The sequence below is a fragment of the Elephas maximus genome, chromosome 14, assembly GCF_024166365.1.
Source record: "Elephas maximus indicus isolate mEleMax1 chromosome 14, mEleMax1 primary haplotype, whole genome shotgun sequence".
Classification (NCBI taxonomy): domain Eukaryota; kingdom Metazoa; phylum Chordata; class Mammalia; order Proboscidea; family Elephantidae; genus Elephas; species Elephas maximus.
In genome coordinates, this window is record NC_064832.1 from 65,311,719 (window position 1) to 65,331,135 (window position 19,417).

The 19,417-nt window shown below is 36.4% G+C and overlaps 1 protein-coding gene across 2 annotated transcripts in view; it reads left to right on the forward strand.

The window, feature by feature from the left end:
* PIBF1 (progesterone immunomodulatory binding factor 1) overlaps positions 1-19,417 on the forward strand; it is a 237,629-nt gene that overhangs the window by 83,547 nt on the left and 134,665 nt on the right. The window lies entirely within an intron of this gene.

Below are 19,417 nucleotides of genomic sequence, written 5' to 3' on the forward strand. Positions count from 1 at the left end.
CCTTTACCATTAATTTATACGAAAACCTACTGGAAATTAACCACCATGACTGCCTTTTCCTTTTAAGAATCGAGATGCCATTGCCCAGTTTTACCAACTGTTCTCCTCTTCCTTTAATTCATTAATGTGTGGATGAACCTAAGGTTTCCTTCCTCTCCGGTCCAAAGGTTTAACATTGCTTGCTTTGTTTTCTTTTATCATAAATGAGAGCCAACAGTATGAACTGTGCACTTTCTTGTGTGTATCAAAAGGCAAAAGAGAAACACAGCTCTCCCCATGGTTTCAGAGGAGAATGTGGAGAAAAATATGTATGTTGTGCTCAGATTTCTCTTTGGTGGAGTATAGACTATGGTGAGAGTAATAAGGAGTGAAAATATCTTTGTAAACTTTTCTTATAGTGGGCCAGAAATTGTTCAGTTTAATATTTATTGAACCTTTGTGCATGACACACCAAAGAAGAATAAAAGTAATTTTAGGCATGGTTTCTGTTTTCAAAGAACTAAAAGAATAAGCAAGTGTACGTATTTATATTTTAAAGCAAAATGTATTTCTTAAGGAGTCTATAGAGCAATGAATGTCCTTATCTATTTTAAGAAGATGTCGAGAATGACCTTTTAGAGGAGCTGGTATATGAAACAAGCATTTGAAGAATGAATTTTGATCTCAGATCTGAAAGAAGCATTCCAAAAACTTCAGAAACCTAAGTATAGAAGGAAGAAAATGAAAGGATTGTCGGAAAACAACAGACTGCTCAGTTTATTGATTTGTTGTATACAAGTAAGTAGGAGATAAGGCCACATACACAGATGTAATATTTTGGTACACTTGGAATGTCAGAATAAAGAGCTTATCCTTACCTCAGTAAGCAATTGAGGGGTAAATTGGTGGAAATTGCATTTTAGAGAAATTGATTTGGCAGTTATATATGCATATATGTATATATATGTATTTTTTTTCCCCCTAAGACAATTCAAGATACCCCAAATAGGAGTGCCTGAAGTCCAGGTGAGATACAGTGGCCTGAACTGTTTGATGGCACTGGGAATAGAGATAGGAAAATTGGTTTTAGAAATACAATACCAGGGCTATGAGTGACGGAGATTTCTCCATCATACTTTATTCATTCTTCTCAAAGAAAAGAAATTACAAATTTGTTTTGATTATATTGCAAGACATAGTCTGGGCCGTATTTTCAGTTGATGGGTCTCTAGTTAAAAGGTCGCAATCATAAGTGTATTTTCCACTTCCTCTTTTCCTGGTACTACAAAACAGAAGGGTTAGAGTTCTTTTCAGTCTTATGCTCTTTATAAGCATATATATCTACACATATGTGTTTATATTCCAATTTCTTTAATCTCCAGAAGCCAACCAATGTTTAGGTGGAGATGGGGGCTTAACAGCCTCTCCGAAACCTTAAACCTGTCACATTCCCTAGCCCAGTCGACCAGAGAGCTCTAAATTGGCACTCACAGTACAAGCCCAGCTACCACCACCCAACACCAGTCATAATTTTATTTCCCATTTGTTACTGGCCCATTTGCACATACCTTTTTCAGAAACCTCATGCTGAGGGGTGCTTATTTTAATGGAGCATTAAAACATTTCTTGGATGCCCACAAATATCATCTAATAGCACCCCAACCCTGCTATCACCACTAAAAGGGAAACCTACAGAATGCACACATTAGAGACCATGTAGCCTATGTTTAAGGGTACTGATTCTGGAGGTAGATTGCCTGGGTTAGGATTCTGGCTCTTTCATTCTAGATGTGTGACTTTGAGAAAGTTATTTAACCTCTATATCTCAGTTTTCTCATCTATAAAATAAAAAATAAAATAAAGGCAACAGTAATTCAAAATTGCTGTGAGGATTAAACGAGTGTTTGACATCGTGTTTGCCACATAATAAGCTTTAAATGTTATCTACTGTGATCATTACAAGATTCAGCAACTGAATAGATTTAAAAGTGTCTTGGAGGGTAATCAATGATTTCTACAATATTTACTGGGTAGTTGTGATTTTTATTATTAGAAATAGGACTTTCAGAAAGCAGAAGTGATTCATGGGTGAATGAAGTTACCATTTTTATTTAGAACTTGTACTTGCAGTACTGAAGCAAGATGCAGGTGTAGAAATATAGTAGACAAATGGGAATAAGGATCTCAGCCTGTAAGAAAGGTCAGGCCTAGCAATAAAAATGTGGGACATTGTCAATATTGCCAAAGTCTGAAGTAGCAAGAATTCTGAAGTTCCGGTAAGACTTTAATAAGTGCTGAACATCTGCCGCTGCGGGCCAGGTACTGTGCTCAGTGTTGTGAGGATTTTCTTGGTTGTTTGATTCATTTTACTTGCATTTTTTATTTCTCATAGTGCTCTTTTATTTAAGTGAGAATATTGAGGCTCAAATTGGTTAACTAATTTTCTAAAAATGGCTTGGCTAGAATCTGCGAACAAGTTACTAAAACTAATAAATTACTTTAGCATGGTTCCAGGATACAAGGTCATTTATACAAAAATCTGTTGTATTTCTCTATACTAGCAGTAAACAATTGAAGTATTGGAAATTGAAATTTTTAAGAAATACCATTTGCAATGGTATAAAAAAAATTAAATACTTAGGAATAAAATTAACAAAATATGAAGCAAGCACAACACCTGTGCCCTGAAAACTTTAAAATATTGCTAAGAAAAAAATAAGGAAGACCTAAATAAGTGTAGAGATATAGCCCGTTTATAGTTTAAAACACTCAATATTGCTAAATGACAGTTGTCCTCAAACTGATTTGTAGATTCAGTGTAATCCTGATCAGAAGCCCAACTAGCATTTTGTAGAAATTGACAAGCTATTCAAAAAACTAAAAGAAAACATAAGTGAAAATCATGGTGACTTTGGGTTAATCACATGTTTCATAAATACAAAGAACATGAACCATAAAAAAAAAAAATAAAGGGGAAACTTATTAAATTGGACTTCATCAAAATAAGAAATTTTTGTTCTTCTGATGAAAGAAAAAGGCAAGCCACAGACTGGGAGAAAATATTTGCAAAGTACATATGTAATTAAGGACTTTATCCAGAGTACTTACAATTTAATGGGAAGAAGGCAACTCTTTTTTTTAAGATTTTGTTATGCTTTAGGTTAAAGTTTACACAGCAAATTAGTTTCCCATTCATTAATTCATATACAGTTAGTTCCATGACATTGGCTGCATTCCCCGCAATGTGTCAGCACTTCCCTACCTCGGTTCCCTGTTTCCATTTTTCTGCTATCCCTGTCCCTCCCTACCTTCTCATCCTTGCTTTTGGACAAATGTTGCCCTTTTGGTCCCCTATAGTTGATTCTTCTAAGGAGCACACTCCTCTCAGGTGTTATTGTTTATTTTATTAGCTAGTCTATTATTTGGCTGAAAGGTGACCTCCGGGAGTGGCTTCAGGTCCAAGTTAAAAGGGTATCTGAGGGCAGTAGTCTCTGTCAGATCAGTGAGCCTGGTCTTTTTTATGAATTTTGAATTTCGTTCTGCATTTTTCTCCCATTCTTAACCGGGACCTTCTGTTTTGTTCCTGGTCAGCGGTTGGTAGTGTTAGCCAGCACCATCTAGTTCTTCTGGTCTCAGATAAGAGGCGGCTGCGGTTCCTGTGGGCCCTTAGTCCTTTGGACTAATTGCTTCCTTGAGCCTTTGGTTTTCTTTGCCCTCCTTTGCTCCAGATGGGAAGAGACCAGTAGTTGTATCTTAGATGGCCACAGTTAAGCTTTTAAAACCCATCTGCTACTCACCAAACTAGGATGTTATGCCAGTTGACCTGGATGACCCCTGAGAGGTCTTTAGCCTTCAAGCTCAGTAACCCAGTCCAAGAAGTTTCCATAACTCTACCCTCTGTGCACTCTGTTATCAAACTTTTTGATTTAAAAAAAAAACTGGCCAAAGGATTTGCATAGATAACTTCACCGAAGAAGAAATTCAAATTAACTTTTTTCCCTTTTTCGTCTACGCTTCCTGACTCTGCATCTTCACAATTTAACCTCTTACAATCTAGTGTCCAGTGCCACAGACAACTGAATAGAGATCTTAGACTTTCAGTGATTCCTTGTTTGACTCTCTCACCTCTGCCATTGCATTTATTTGTTTGTTTTAATTTCTTCTCTCTGGGATACAGGACAGTATAGTATAAAAAAAATTTTTTTTTTTTTTTTTTAAGAACACAGAATTTGGAGGGAGGCCTGGGTGCGAATTCTGGCTTTAGTACTTTGGTAAGTTATTAACTTCTCTGAGTCTCAGTTTCTTAAACAGAATAACCATGAATTCTCTGTTAGGGTTTTGGAAATGAAGTGAAAAGAAAAAGCATGAGGAAAGCAAATGTAAACACAAGTCACTCAAGTGTTAGGCTACTGGAAAAAAAAAAAAAGTTAGTCTCCTTTCCATCATATTGCTCTCCACACGCGCTGATAGGAGTCATGCCAGTTTCAATTTCCTCTAAGTATAAACATCTTTAAGTTTCATCACTGGTTTTTTCTTACAACCCATTGGCTGGGTCATAATTACAATAGCAAGTAAGAAATCATAGTGGAGGCAGAGCAGTAGTAGTAAGAAAAACCAAAGAGAGAAAACCCTTTCTGGGGTGAGAGGGCATAGGAAAAGTGGGGGGAGAAAAGTGAGGCTCAAGAAAATATTTTTTACAGAAAGACAGTTCTTCAAAAAATAATTTATAAAGTTAAAAATATTGATTTTTTTATTCAATGAATATTTATTGAGTTTCTGTGATTACTTATGTTAAACCAAAAAAAAAAAAAAACTCACTGCCATAGAGTTGATTCAGACTCAGCAATGGAAGCAGATTGCCACATCTTTCTCCAGCGCAGCCGCTGGTGGTTTTGAACCACTGACCTTTCAATTAGGAGTTGAACAGCTTAACCACTGCACCGTCAGGGCTCATGATTCTGTTAGCTACTTTATTATTTCATTTTTATCTGGAAGTGTTTATAACTGTAAACAGATGAGCTAGGTAGATACCTAAGTACAGTGAAACCTATTCAAGCCAACACTCAAGGAGACTGCCTTGTTTTTCCAGGTCTTGCAAGTTTGCTGCCTTTGACAGAGTGCTCACACTTATCTGTTGCTCTCTGTTAAGAATCCTACCTCATAAACACCCAGCGAGTTTTCCTTCTCTGACAGGTTTCTGCCTTTCACAGGTTCCTTACACGGGCATTTTTTGGAACCTTATACATTTTCTCCTCAGGTAAACAGCTGTAGAAAATAAAAATAGGATACATGTTTACTGAATGCCTAACGGGCATATTATATTTAATATCTACTTTTTTGAAAATCCCAAGGTAGTATTTTACAGAAAAACTAACAAGTACTTAAATCTAATGAGAGAAATTAAGAGATGAGGAGGCAGACCTAACAATGTGATTTAGCTCTTCTCTTTAGTATGTTGGTGTCCTTCACTGTTTGTTTCACATGCCCTCATAAGACTTTATTATATTCTTATCAGTAGGCTAGTTAGTTGCACTTTTATCGTGTATAAATTTTGTAGTAATTTTAACTCATTAGAAAATTTAGATATATCCTATCACAGTAACTTTGCCTTTTCTTTTGCATTTCTGTTTTTAAAATGATTTTAGAATGTTGTCATGTCTCCTTCTACCACATTAGTCATTAACCAAAATACATTTTTAGACACTTTAATCTTGAAGCTCAGTCATACCTATCCTATAATCATTTTGGTTTCTTTTTTCTTCACTCCTGTAATTTGTTTTTATCTTACTGACACCTAAACCTAGAAATACAAATCTTAATTCACTGGTTTTGCCATACTTCAGAAGAGACTCTCCCTTATCAGATCAGTCTGTGATGCTTTAGTGCGTTCTATCCTGGCTTGAGTCTATTTCGTAATTTAAATTTTATAACACCTGAAAGTCTCTTGGCTAATATTACTCCATTCATTCATTTAATAAAGAGCTGTTAAGAGCTCACAATGTACCAGGTGCTATGCTAGATGCTAGGAATCTGAAGATGGGTTAGACAAGATTCCTGCACTTGGGGGATTTTTATTTTAATTCTTCAAGGCACTGTTCTGGCCCTTTTACTTGTATTATCTCTTTAAAGTCCCAGGACCCAACATGCCAAAGTTTTTCACCAGAGATTTTGATTCAGCAAATCTAGGTTAGAGCCATGGCATCTATAGTTTTTATAAGTTACACAAGTGGTTCTGAGAGTCATCACTGGTCGGTTTAAGGGAAATCAAACCCAAGAGCCGTCCTCGTTCTTAGAAAAGAAAGAAGTCTTACTAATGATTTAACTCTAACCCAATTCTGTGGGTTCGATGACCTAGGGCTCTGGTTTCTAGATCCCCATTCAGGAGTTTTTCTTAGAGTCCTCATGGAAGTCTTTAGCCATTTTCAGAACGCTGATTTATGTAAGTTGCAATTTGTAGGGCTTGCTGGTTAGTACGAAGTTGGCCTGGATAGAGTCCTTATACAATATATGTTAACCACAGTGAATTGATTTTCTTTCAATGAGCTGTATATTATGGAAAAATCAGAAGGGAAAAAAAAAAAGTGACTAGCCTCCTTTCTGCTACTGTTAGTACTTGACACTATTATATATAAAAACATCCCATAAAAGTGTTTTTTATTATTACTTTTTTAGGTTTAATTTTATTTATTGTGATTTTTTTCTTAAAAAAAAAAAAAAAACACTCTAAGGTGTCTGTTGAAAGCAATGCAAAGTAGAGTTTTCAGTGCTGTGAAGCACTGGTGTAATAAATACCCTGGGTTCACAGGGATGATTCAGGATGAATTTTAAGTGTTTGTTGTCATGTTGCCACAAAAGGGGGGGGGGAAAGCTACCCATTCAGACACTTATAAAATGTTTTACTCTAATCCCGTGTATGCTTTGATTTATTTTAAGGCAGCATTCCTTTCGTTATATTTGTTTCACTTAAGTATTTTTTTATCTTCACATACCTGAAGTGCCTATTACTTTGCCTTTATAAGATGGCCAAATATTACTACATATTGTTTATTTTATTAATGACATTACATAGTTTATTTGATCATGATATGATAGATGCATTGAATGACTCTAAATGCATGCTTGAGATTCTTATAAATCCATGGTACAGTTGTTAAACATACTTAGCGTTTTTAACTCGGCAATAAAAGATCTCTCACATTCATTTGCGAATTAGCTTGTAAGCCAAAAATGACAGATGTAGTATTACAGCTGAGAAGCAAACTGGTTGAAGAAATCATCTAAATGATAGAAACCTTTGGACAAACGCACAAATGTCTTTTAAATTCTTTTCCTGAGTCCTGTAGTATTCATTGTGACAGCCGTTCATGGTGGTTTTTTACATTTTCCTCACCGGCCTTCTTTTCAGTTTGGAAAACTTCACAATTGAAATGGGAAGAGTAAAGTTACTAGAACTTTATAATTTCATCTGTGTATTTATTTTTAAACCTCGTAATTGCTGCCCCCATTTTTAGTGAAAATAAATTTGATTCTATATATGTGTTGTATATTTTAAAATTTAGTACAGCAATACAGAAATAACTAAAAAATGAAAGAACAGTTGGTAGGACTGTTAGCAGTGACGAACAAAAGTAAAGTATCTGAAATAATACCTTCCATGTATTTTAATGTGACTATAAAAAGAAAACTATTTCAAATGAATTTTCTAATATATAGCAATTGTCCTTAACATAAGGAGCCCTGGTTGCACAGTGGTTAACTGCACGGCTACTAACTAAAGGGTCGAAGATTTCGACCCTCTAGCCGCTCCCGGGTAGAAAGATGTGGCAGCCTGTTGCCATAAAGACCTACAGCTTGGGAAAACCCTGTGAGACAGTTCTACCCTGTCCCATAGGGTTGCCGTCAGTTGGAATTGACTCAGTGGCAGTGGCTTTGGTTTAGTTTTGGTCTTTAACCTGTTTCTACCTCCACAACTTTGACATGTGCAACATAATCCTGTCAGTAACTTCTCTGGTTACATAAGGTGATTTTTCAGCTAGAGAACAAGCACAGCCCACTAGAAGGGCATATTACAATGTATCAAGCTGGTACATAATCTGAGTGAAGGAAGTTTCTGATCTTCCTTCCTTACCAACTGATGTAGAATTTGATTTAATTGAAGAAATGGCTGTCATATTTGCATACTAAATATGTGGGAATGTGAAAATTTATTTTTAAAGGAAGATCTGTCATTTTTCACAAAATCTGCCTTTCAAAAATCAGTTGTAAATCATGATAGTAATTTATATAAACGTAAAATATACCTCTATATAAATGCACATATATTCTGAATTATATAAAAATTTATTTGTTTTATTTATTTGCTTTTTTAAGTAAAGATTAGAAATCGTAGTTTGGATATGGTAGGGTAACGGGTCCTTATTTCTGGATTCAGAGATCTTTCAGCTGTTTTTAGGATGTTGCGGTATGATTAATGGCTTTTGTATGTTGCCTTTTTAGCCATGGTCTTGTAACTCCCACCCAGGTGATTGTGTGATAGGGTAGTTGTGGCCTACCAAGGGGATTGGTCAGTTTTGCCTTAAAAGAGAGCCAATTCCAGAGCAGAGAGGAGGAGCCCACCACCACCAAGAAAGAAGAAGCCTGAAGGAGAGACCCAGCAGCAGGAGATGGCCTGTTGGCCTTCCCAGAGCATGGAGAGAGAAAGCTGAGTGGAGTGCCTTTGGGCAGAAGCCGAGGGCTAGAGAGAGGCGTGCCTGTGAGCACAGCTGGGGAGAGGCTCTCCTGATGGAAGAACTGTATCCTAAGTATTCTTGAGCCTGAATTGTAACGATTACTTCCCTAATAAACCCCATAATCGTGAGTGTGGCCTGTGAACTCTGTGTGACCATTGCAGTGAATTATCGAACCCAGTAGAGAGTGCTGTTGGTGTCAAAATTAGTAAAGATGGTGAAGAGAGGAGGTGTATCTGACCTCCACCTCATAGGAATCAGCCTTGGTCTGTTGATCTTGGTTCTCCTTCTCCCTTGTGGGGTTGGAGGAGGCCAGGCACTGCCCCCAAGCCATTTTTACAGATGTCAAAAAACTAACCAACCATAGACTTACTTTGAGGCAATGAGTTTTTTTTGTTTTAGTAAAATTAGGTCCCTGGGTAGCACAAACAGTTTACATCTGCCTATTAATCTAAAAGTTGGTGGTTTGAACCCACCCAGCGGTGCCACGAAAGAAAGCCCTAATGACTGGCTTCCATGAAGATTAGGGCCAAGAAAACACTATGGAGCACAACGTGTCGCCATGAGTAGGAATAGGTTTGATAGCCACGGGTTCAGTATTTTTGGTTTACTAAAATTACTTTTAAGTAGAACCGTGTAATATAAAAACGACTTTCTCCTCTAACCTTCCCTCTCCCAGACAACCTTTACCTATGGTGATTTCATTTCTTCAGGGTATAAAATTTTATATATATATATATATATACATAAAACTCTAAATGCCTGTATGTGATTTTAGATACATCCCTGATATATGTCAGGTTTACCTTTTTAAAAGAAACACATCAGAATATATGGACCCAAATGAGAATTTCCTTCACCAAAGCAGCCATCTTTGGGGGTTGTATATTTTCCAGCAGTGCCTATTGCTCAGTTCAGTTACTTTGCAGCACAGTCCTCAGAGTAGGCCTTAATTATGACAACAGTCTTCCTTCAAAAATGTATTTTACTTTTGAAAATTGAAACATTGTCCAGAGTAAAGCCCATTGCATCAAATGGATGAATAAATTGGGTACCATTATTTGGGATGAGAAATTGAGGAGAGGCTTGTCTAACAATAGAGGAATAATTCAAATGGAAAATTATGGAACCAATAAAAATAATATTTATGGAAGGGTGTTAATAACATAGGAAAATATATAAATTATAGTATCGGGGAAAAGGATAGCAAATTTCTATATAAAGGCAGGGTTTTCATGTATAATGTGTATAGGTAAACATTTTTATATATGATATCAAATATTGGTGAGGGACCATATTTTATACACTTCCTGGTAGCATTTTAATTAATACAGCCATTTGGGAGGAAAATAATGGACAGTGTGATGGTTAATTTTATGTGTCAACTTGACTAGGCTATCATACCCAGTTCTTTGGTAGAGCACTATAGTCTAGTTGCTGTTATGAAGTAATTGTTGTCAGGTGCCATGGAGTCAAATCCAACTTCTAGAGACCCTATGTACAGGAGAATGAAACACTGCCTGGTCCTGTGCCATCCCCACAATCATTGCTATGTTTGAGCCCATTGTTGCAGCCACTGTGTCAGTCCTTCTCCTTGAGGGTCTTCCTCTTTTTCAATGACCTTCTCCAGGGACTGGTCCCTCCTGATCACATGTCCGAAGTATGTGAGACGAAGTTTTGCCATCATCGCTTCAAAGGAGCATTCAGGCTGTACATCTTCCAAGACAGATGTGTTCATTCTTATGGCAGTCCATGGTATATTCAGTATTCTTGGCCAACACCATAACTCAAAAACATCAATTCTTCTTCAGTCTTCCTTATTCATTGTCCAGCTTTCTCATGCATATGAGTCGATTGAAATCATGCCTTGGGTCGGGCACACCTTAGTCCTCAGGGTGACGTTTTTGATTTTTAACACTTGAAAGCGGTCTTTTGCGGCAGATTTGCCCAATGCAGCATGTTGTTTGATTTCTTGACTGCTGCTTCCATGGACGTTGATTATGGATCCAAGTAAAATGAAATCCTTTACAACTTCAATGTTTTCTCCATTTATCATGATGTTGCATATTGGTCCAGTTGTGAGAATTTTTGTTTTCTCTATGTAAAGGTGTAATCCATACTGAAGGTTGTGGTCTTTGATATTCATCAGTGTTTCACGTCGTCTTTGCTTTCCGAAAGCAAGATTGTGTCGCAGGTTTTTGATGAGCCTTCCTTCAATCCTGACACTGAATTCTTCTTCATATAGTCTAGCTTCTCAGATTATTTGCTCAGCATACAGATCAAATAAGTATGGTGAAAGGATACGACCCTGACACATACCTTCCCTGATTTGAAGCCACACAGTATCCCCTTGTGCTGTTCAGAACGACTGCCTCTTGGTTTATATACAGGTTCCACATGAGCACAATTAAGTGCTCTGGAATTCCCTTCCTTGCAATGTTATCCATAATTTGTTATGATCCACACAGTCAAGTGCCTTTGCATAGTCAGCAAAACACAGGTAAACATCTTTTTGGTGTTCTCTGCTTACATCCAGGATCCATCTGACAGCACAGTGATATCCCCAGTTCCATGTTCTCTTCCGAATCCTTGAATTCCTGGCAGCTCCCTGTCTATGTACTCCTGCAATCATTTTTGAGTTATCTTCAGCAAAATTTTACTTGCGAGTGATATTAATGTTATCGTTCAATAATTTCTGCATTCCGCTGGATCACCATTCTTTGGAATGGGCACAAATGTGTATCTCTTCTAGTTGGTTGGCGAGGTAGCTGTCTTCCAAGTTTCTTGGCATAGAAGACTGAGTGCTTCTAGTGTTGCATCCATTTGTTGAAATATTTCATTAGGTATTCTGCCAATTCCTGGAGCTTTGTTTTTCGCCAGTACCTTCAGTGTAGCTTGGACTTCTTCCTTCATTATCATCAGTTCTTGATCATATAATGCTACCTCCTGAAATGGTTGAACATCAACCAAATCTTTTTGGGACGGTAACTCTGTATATTCCTTCCATCTTCTTTTGATGCTTCCTGCATCATTCAGTTTTTTTACCCAAACAGTTCTTCAGTATTGCAGCTCAAGGCTTGAGTTTTTTCTGTTCTTTCAGCTTGAGAAATGCCAAGTGTGTACTTCTCTCTTGGTTTTCTATCTCCAGGTCTTTGCACATGTCATTACAATACTTTACTTTGTCTTCTCAAGCCGCCCTTGGAAATCTGTTGAGCTCTTTACTTCATCATTTATTCTTTTACTTTAGCTGGTCTATGGGTAAATCTGCTGCAAAGGACCCCTTTAAAGTGTTGAAAAGCAAACATGTCACCTTGAAGACCAAGGTGCGCCTCACCCAAGCCATGGTATTTTCAGTCACATCATATGGATGTGAAAGCTGGACAGTGAATAAGGAAAGCAGAAGAAGAATTGACACCTTTGAATTGTGGTGTTGGCAAGGAATATTGAATAAAAGAATGAACAAACTTGTCTTGGAAGAAGTACAACCAGAATGCTCCTCAGAAGCAAGGATGGCAAGACTGCGTCTTACATACTTTGGCCATGTTGTCAGGAGGGATCAGCCCCTGGAGAAGGGCATCATGCTTGGCAAAGTACAGAGTCAGCGGAAAAGAATAAGACCCTCAACGAGGTAGACTGACACAGTGACTCCAACAATGAGCTCAAGCATAACAATGATTGTAAGGATGGCGCAGGACTGGGCAGTGTTTTGTTCTGTTGTGCATAGGGTCGCTATGAGTCGGAACCAACTTGACGGCACCTAACAACAATAACATGTTTAAGATCAAGTTTCAGAGTCTCTTCTGACACCCATTTTGGTTTTTTCTTTCTTCATTTTCTTTTTAATGACCTTTTGCTTTCTTCATGTATGATGTCCTTTATGCCATTGACCTTAAAACTAAAATAGATTGCCTTCCATAATGTTTGTGGACCTCAACCAATCAGTTGAAGGCCTTAAGAGAAACAAGAAGTTTCTGTAAGATGTATTCTCCCTCCAAAGTATAATTAGACATTTTACCAGAACTTCCTCACTCGTTAATGTTGCTGTCACCTGACCTTTTTAGTTTGGACTTGCCAACCCCCCACAATCACATGAGCCAATTTCTTGAAGTTAATTAGTCAATTAATCAGTCCCTATATTTACATATGTGTACCAAAACCCAACCAAACCCCTTGCTGTTGAGTCGATTCCAACTCACAGCGACCCTATAGGACAGAGTAGAACTGCCCCATAGAGTTGTCAAGGAGTGCCTGGTAGATGTGAACTTCCGGCCTTTTGGTTAGCAGCCGTAGCACTTAACCACTACGCAAGCAGGGTTTCCAGTATATGTAGAGAAAATGATCTATCACTGATATGTTTCACTAGAGAACCCTCGCTAACAGACAGTATCTATTGAAATCTAAAATCTTTTGATCTAACAGTTTCACTTCATTGTCTTTTTAGAGAAACATTGACTTTTGACTTTTGCACGTGGAGGCACTGATAAGGATTGCCTTTGATGCATTGTATAGAATAAAAAATTGGAAACAATCTAAATGTTCATCAACTTGGAATTAATTAAATTACTACGTCCACACTGTGGTCTATTATGTAGCAAATAAAAAGAATGAGATACAGACATAGGAAGATCCCAAGACATATTCTTAAGTTAAAAAAAAAGTAAGCTACAGAGTATGTATGATATAATACCATTTGTTTAAAACAAACAGAAAGAAGCCTGCTATATACTTTTTATATAGTATGTATGCATTGTTTAAAAAAAAAACCTGGAAAGATACACAGAATATTGGTAACAGTGATTATCTCTGAGAGGAGAAATGAAGTTGAGAGTGGTGATAAAGTGACCTTAAATCTTTATTTGTAGTGTTTGAAGTTTTTTTATCCTAAAAAATGAATAAAATTAATTACTTATAGAATTGAAAATAAATTTGAGAATATTTAATAGTATAGAGAAAAAGAGTAGGAAATACATGCAAATATAAAGAGCAGTTGCTTTTGGGGGCTTACAGTTCATATTTTTCTTTCTGTATTTTCTAAAACTATAATATGTATTGCTTGTGTAGTCAGCATAAAATTTTAAGAGACTTTTTTTTAAAGACATTGTTAACTATAAACAGTAAAAGGACATTTTTTAGTGTGGCTTGTTAACCAAACCGAAAACCAAACCCACTTCTGTCATGTCGATTCCAACTCCTAGCGACCCTTTAGGACAGAGTAGAACTGCCCCATATAGTTTCCCAGGAGCACCTGCTGGATTTGAACTGCTGACCTTTTGGTTGGCAGCCGTAGCTCTTAACCACTACCCACCAGGGTTTCTGTGTGGCTTATTAATTACCTCAAAATGAAAATGAGTTCAAACTATTTTTATACAATAGCATAAGTGTTTAAATAAGTGTATATTTCCCGAATCCTCTGAAATGGTAGCAGTCATTTTAATGTCTCTAATTTATTTGTTAAAAATTCAGTCTTCTTTTAGTTGCAGTTCATATAGAGAAAGCTCTTTAGTAGATCTATTAGTATATTTTTGGTTTATAATTTTAGTTACTGGTTTAAAATACTAAGTTTCATTTGTGTAAAGGATTTCTGTTCCCTGAAGACTGACATTGTATCTCTGCTTCTAAACTGGAGAATGTATATTATATAAATCTTGACTGTGATTGATGTTCGGTAAATATGTTCTAATTAACAAGCTTTTTAAAATACAGATTTTAGTAAATCCTGGTGTGTGTGTCTTTGCTCAAATATCACCTTAACAGAGAGATTGCTTCCCTGCCCAACCTCTCTAAAATAGCACCACCACTAATACCGCTAACATTCTCTGTTCCCTCATTCTGCTTTATTGTCATTATTATTTGCACTTGTTGGTATTTACTATCACATACACTTGTTTGCCTTTCACCACTAGGGTGTGACTTCCTTGGCAGTAGTGATGCTGTTTGTGTTTACAGGTATCTACTAGTATCTAGCATATTGTATCTAGCACATTGTAGATGCACAGTAAATATTTTTAAATAAATTAGATGTTGAGGAATTAAATATTCTGGTTAATGCAAAGTTAGCCATATATGGAATAGCAGTTTTTAAAGAAGTAAGAAATAAAAAATATACTTTAGTAAAAAATATTATCAAAGGTCTTGTGGCACCTCATACTTACTGTGCTTTAAATGTGTAGGGAATACAATACTGTTGTAAGCAAGAAAATAATCTTTAGATAATTAAGATTAATTAGCTTTTCCTTAGCTAAATAAAGTCACAAAATCAAAAGAAACAGGAATCTTTTTCTCTTGTTTGGAGTACATTAGTTTTAAGGTTCAATTAATTGTCATTCAGTGAGTTATCCAGAGACATTTGAACATACCATATAGGCCTAGAAATACATGTGGTATGAGTCAAGAAACACAACCAAAATTTTCTTTAAAAAGAAAGGGAATGAGTTCTTACCCCAGGGATCTGGAAATAGTACAGGCAAAGAGTAGTTGAAGGTGTGGTTAGTTATTAGCACCACCAAATGAGTAATTCATATAGAATTGAACATCAGTTAGTGAGGCGTTCTTAAAAGAATGGAGAGAAAGAAGAACTGGAGATACCAAAATAAAATGGAATTGGTATCCCACCTAAGTAACCAAGTTTGAATTCCCAGTTCATTAGAAATGTTAGCGTCTGTCCTTGTCACCTTCAGTTTCCCACAGCTGAATCCACTGGTGGCTCCCTTTTTGGCGACTCAGACCCACCTCTGTTTGAAAGCATACCTTTCAAGCATAGAAAGTTTATCAGCAGCCTCTGCCCCACTTCCTTACTGGGTTTAGTGGCCCAGCCAAGACTCCTTGATCAGATGTATTCTTCTAAGCTGGAGTGTTCTCTCCGTATTGACCTAGAGTCCCTTCCAGCACTTTCTGCCCAGGTAATCTGTTTAATGCCTTAGTACTAAAAATCCTTCCTTGAACCAATACTGGTAACTCAAGAACCTGTCACTTTGCTGAGCTTCTTTTGCCATTCTTACATGGAGCAGGATCCTGCATCCCATACTCTTTATCTACAAATAATTGTCCTGCTGCATGCAGACAAATGCCTTGCCTCAATCACTATACTGCTTTACTTCCACACTGAACCAAACTTCTTAATGTAAGGACCACTAAATACAGTACTTTTGGGGTATTTTGCCCTAGAATGCCTTTCTACCAAATGAGATTAGATAACTAGGTTCAGAATAAAAGCCCGGTTTAACACTGAAGAAGCCATGAACTGTGTGTGTGTGTGTGTGAACAAAATTCAAAGATCAGAAATCAAAGATCAAGCGTTTCTCATTGGAATAAAAAACTGGGATAAAATAAAAAAGTTAATAATTATATCGGTCTTTGACCTTCTTACTCAAGGATAACTTTGTTAGTAGTTAGGAATAAACTATATACATCAGAGTGTAACAACAGAGTGAAATAGCTTATAGCAGATATCTAATGTCTATCTTCTCTGCTTATACTTTGCATGTTATTGTTGTCACACTGTGTATGTGAAGACTGCTGGTATTATTTTAAAAGCCCTCGTTATTTAATATTTTATGCAGTGCCTTTGTTCAAATATATTCTCCCCTTTCTGAGAACTGACTGCCTTATGGTTGTCTTCCTGTGGTTGTTTCTCAGTGTTGCAGAACATGCTGCTTGAAGTTTGATTCATTGTAGCCTGAGAGCACTTCTTCTGGATCAATAACTTCTTTATAACTCCCTACATGATAGCTGCCTTTCACCTTTTAGTATTTTTTCTTGTTTTACTTCCAGCCCAAAATCTCTGTTGCAGTGAATATTCCTTCAGAGGAAACAGTGCATCTTAAGACTTCATATTATTATTTTTAAAGTGCGGTGAAACACATAGATGGGCTTTATGAAAATGAAAAGACAGTTACAAATGTAGCGTGAAGACAAATCTAGCCAAATATAGGACCTGGAATGGAATGGTTGTAAGAATGATTGGAAATTCTCATTATATTTTAATTTTATAGAAAATGTGACCTCTTAAGGTTATTATGCTGAATTAAAATGTTAAGCAGAAAATTGTTAATGTGTGAATAATACAGATTTAGTTTCAATGAGAAACTCAGATTAAGAAGATGAGATGAGAAGTCTGAGTCAACAAAGTAAAATGTTAATCTAGCAAAACAAGTAAGAGGGAGTTACCTGAAACTGTCAGGCCATGCTCTTGTCTTCATCTGCGCCTCACTGCTAGAGCCACTTTTATAGCTCTGATGTTTGCATGTTTTCATAGGTCCATTTAACAAATTAAAATAATTATAAGTATTACAAAGGCATAATGATTTGAAGCAGATTTTTTCACCGTAAAAACAACATGGGAATAGAGTAGTCCTTTAGAGTTATTTGGTTTATAGAAGCATCAGTTTATCAGTCTTGGTATTCTCAAATTTATATTATTATTCTTTAACTTTCCAACATAGAGGAAGAATATTGGTGCTAAAAGTAACTTTCAAGTGCCATGTAATGAATAAGAAGAACAGGTCAAGCTAAAATCTAAGTCTTTAATTTCCTACTTGAAGTTGGCATTGATTTCAGGATCACCCACGCTGTCCTGAATCCATAGAAAGGCAAAACCTGCAGTTTAATCCTTTCAAAACAAATTGTTTTAAAGATCAATATCACGTCCTAATATCTTATCCAAAATTTATTTCAGTAATGTGGTCTATGTGTGTTCCATAGTTTAGCGTACAAAAAGGGGTTGTTTTCAAATTTATATTTGTGAAATTACTTGCCCCATGGAGTACAGGGATATTTTCATGTGAGTAAAGTATTGAATGAGTGATTTTTTTTAATAAAAGAATCTTTTCTTCTTCTCACATCTATTAATGTGGCTATAATCAAAAAGATAGACAATAACAAGTGTTGACGAAAATGTGGAGAAATCACCATCCTCGTGAATGGCTGGTGGGAATGTAAATAAAGTATCCACTTTAGAAACAATTTGGTAGTTCCTCAAAAAGGTAAACACGGAGTTACTGTATGATCTAGCAGTTGTACTTCTAGGTGTGTATCCAAGAAAAAAAAAAACATGTCCACACAGAAACTTGTACATGAATTTTATAGCAGTATTTTTCATAATAGCCAAAACATAGACACAACCCAAATGTTCATCAACTGATGAATGGATAAACAAAATGTAATAAATTTATATAATGGAATACTATTCGACCATAAAAAAGGAGTGAAGTACTTAACTGATTCATGCTACAACAATGGATGAACCTCGAAAACATTAAGCTGAGTGAACAAAGCAGACAGAAAAAGGCACATACTAAATTCCATTTATATGGAATGTCCAGAATAAGCAAATCCATAGAGATAGAAAGTAGATTATCCATTGCTAGGGCCTGGGAGAAGGGTGGAATGGGGAATGACTGCTAATGAATATAGAGTTTCTATTTGGAGTGATGAAAATGTTCTGAATTACATAGTGGTGATGTCCAACCTTATGAATATACCAAAAACTACTCAAATGTATGCTTTAGAAGGGTGAATTTTATAGTATGTGAATTTTGTCTCACTAAAAAATATTTTTATCCATGGTTGTTTTTCTATATAAACAAGCTTTTTTTTTTTTTTTTTTTAAATAAAATTTTAAATTGAAAGGGTTTTATTTTTTAATAATTAATGCCAGGACGATCCAAAAAGCTAAGCACAAAAGCTGAAATTTACCTCGAAGTCTTGCTGTATTTTAAGTAACATGTGCCAATATGCATTGTGCAGAACTTCTGCCAATCTGAGTGTGAGATGCTTTTACCAGAGATAAAAGTGCTGAGAGTGGAATAGCTTATAGCAAATACCCAGTGCCTGTCTTCTCTGCTTATTCTTTGAATGTTATTATTATTGTTGTCATAGGAGTGAAATGGCCTTTTAAAAAAACACTTAAGTTTTATCTGACCTCAGAAATAACAGCTAAGAGTGTCACATAATAGTGGAAAGACCATTGCTGTAGAATCAAACATCTGGATTTGTGTCCCATGTTGAAATTTAAGACAGCTCCTTCCTGATTAAAGAAATTATTTGACATCTCTGAGCCTCAATTTTCTCATAGTTTCTGCAAAAATGCCTAATAGGGTTGTTGTAAGGATTAAATGAGATACTATGAACAAAACAGTTTTGCATAGCAGGTATACTTTCTGCTTCGCTGCCTGCGTGTGCTCTTGTTTCTTCTCTCTAGAACATCTTCCACCTATGCCTCCTGCTGTCTTACACATCCAGACACACACCTACACAAACCAAGTGAGATCTCTTTCCTGTATGTTCCCATTGAACCTAGAGATTACCCTACTGAAGCACTTTTCATACTCCACAAGCCCTGGTGGTACAGTGGTTAAGAACTGAGGCTGCTAACCAAAATGTTGGCAGTTCGAATCCACCAGCTGCTCCTTGGAAACCCTACGGGGCAGTTTTTCTCTGTCCTGTAGGGTCGCTGTGCGTCAGAATCCACTCAACGGCAATGGGTTTTGATTTTTTTATCTTTGGTTTAGTTTTAATACTCTATTGAATTGTTATGTTTAATTGCATATCTTTACCAGAGATATCTTAAGTTCCTTAAGAGGAAAAACAATGCCTTGTCTATCATTGTAGGTCAATTACGAAATGTAGTGACTAACTCAATAGATCTTTGAGTAGATGAATTTTAATACCATATCTGGCACTCGCCTGGGTTCATCATAGCTCCCTGAAATGGC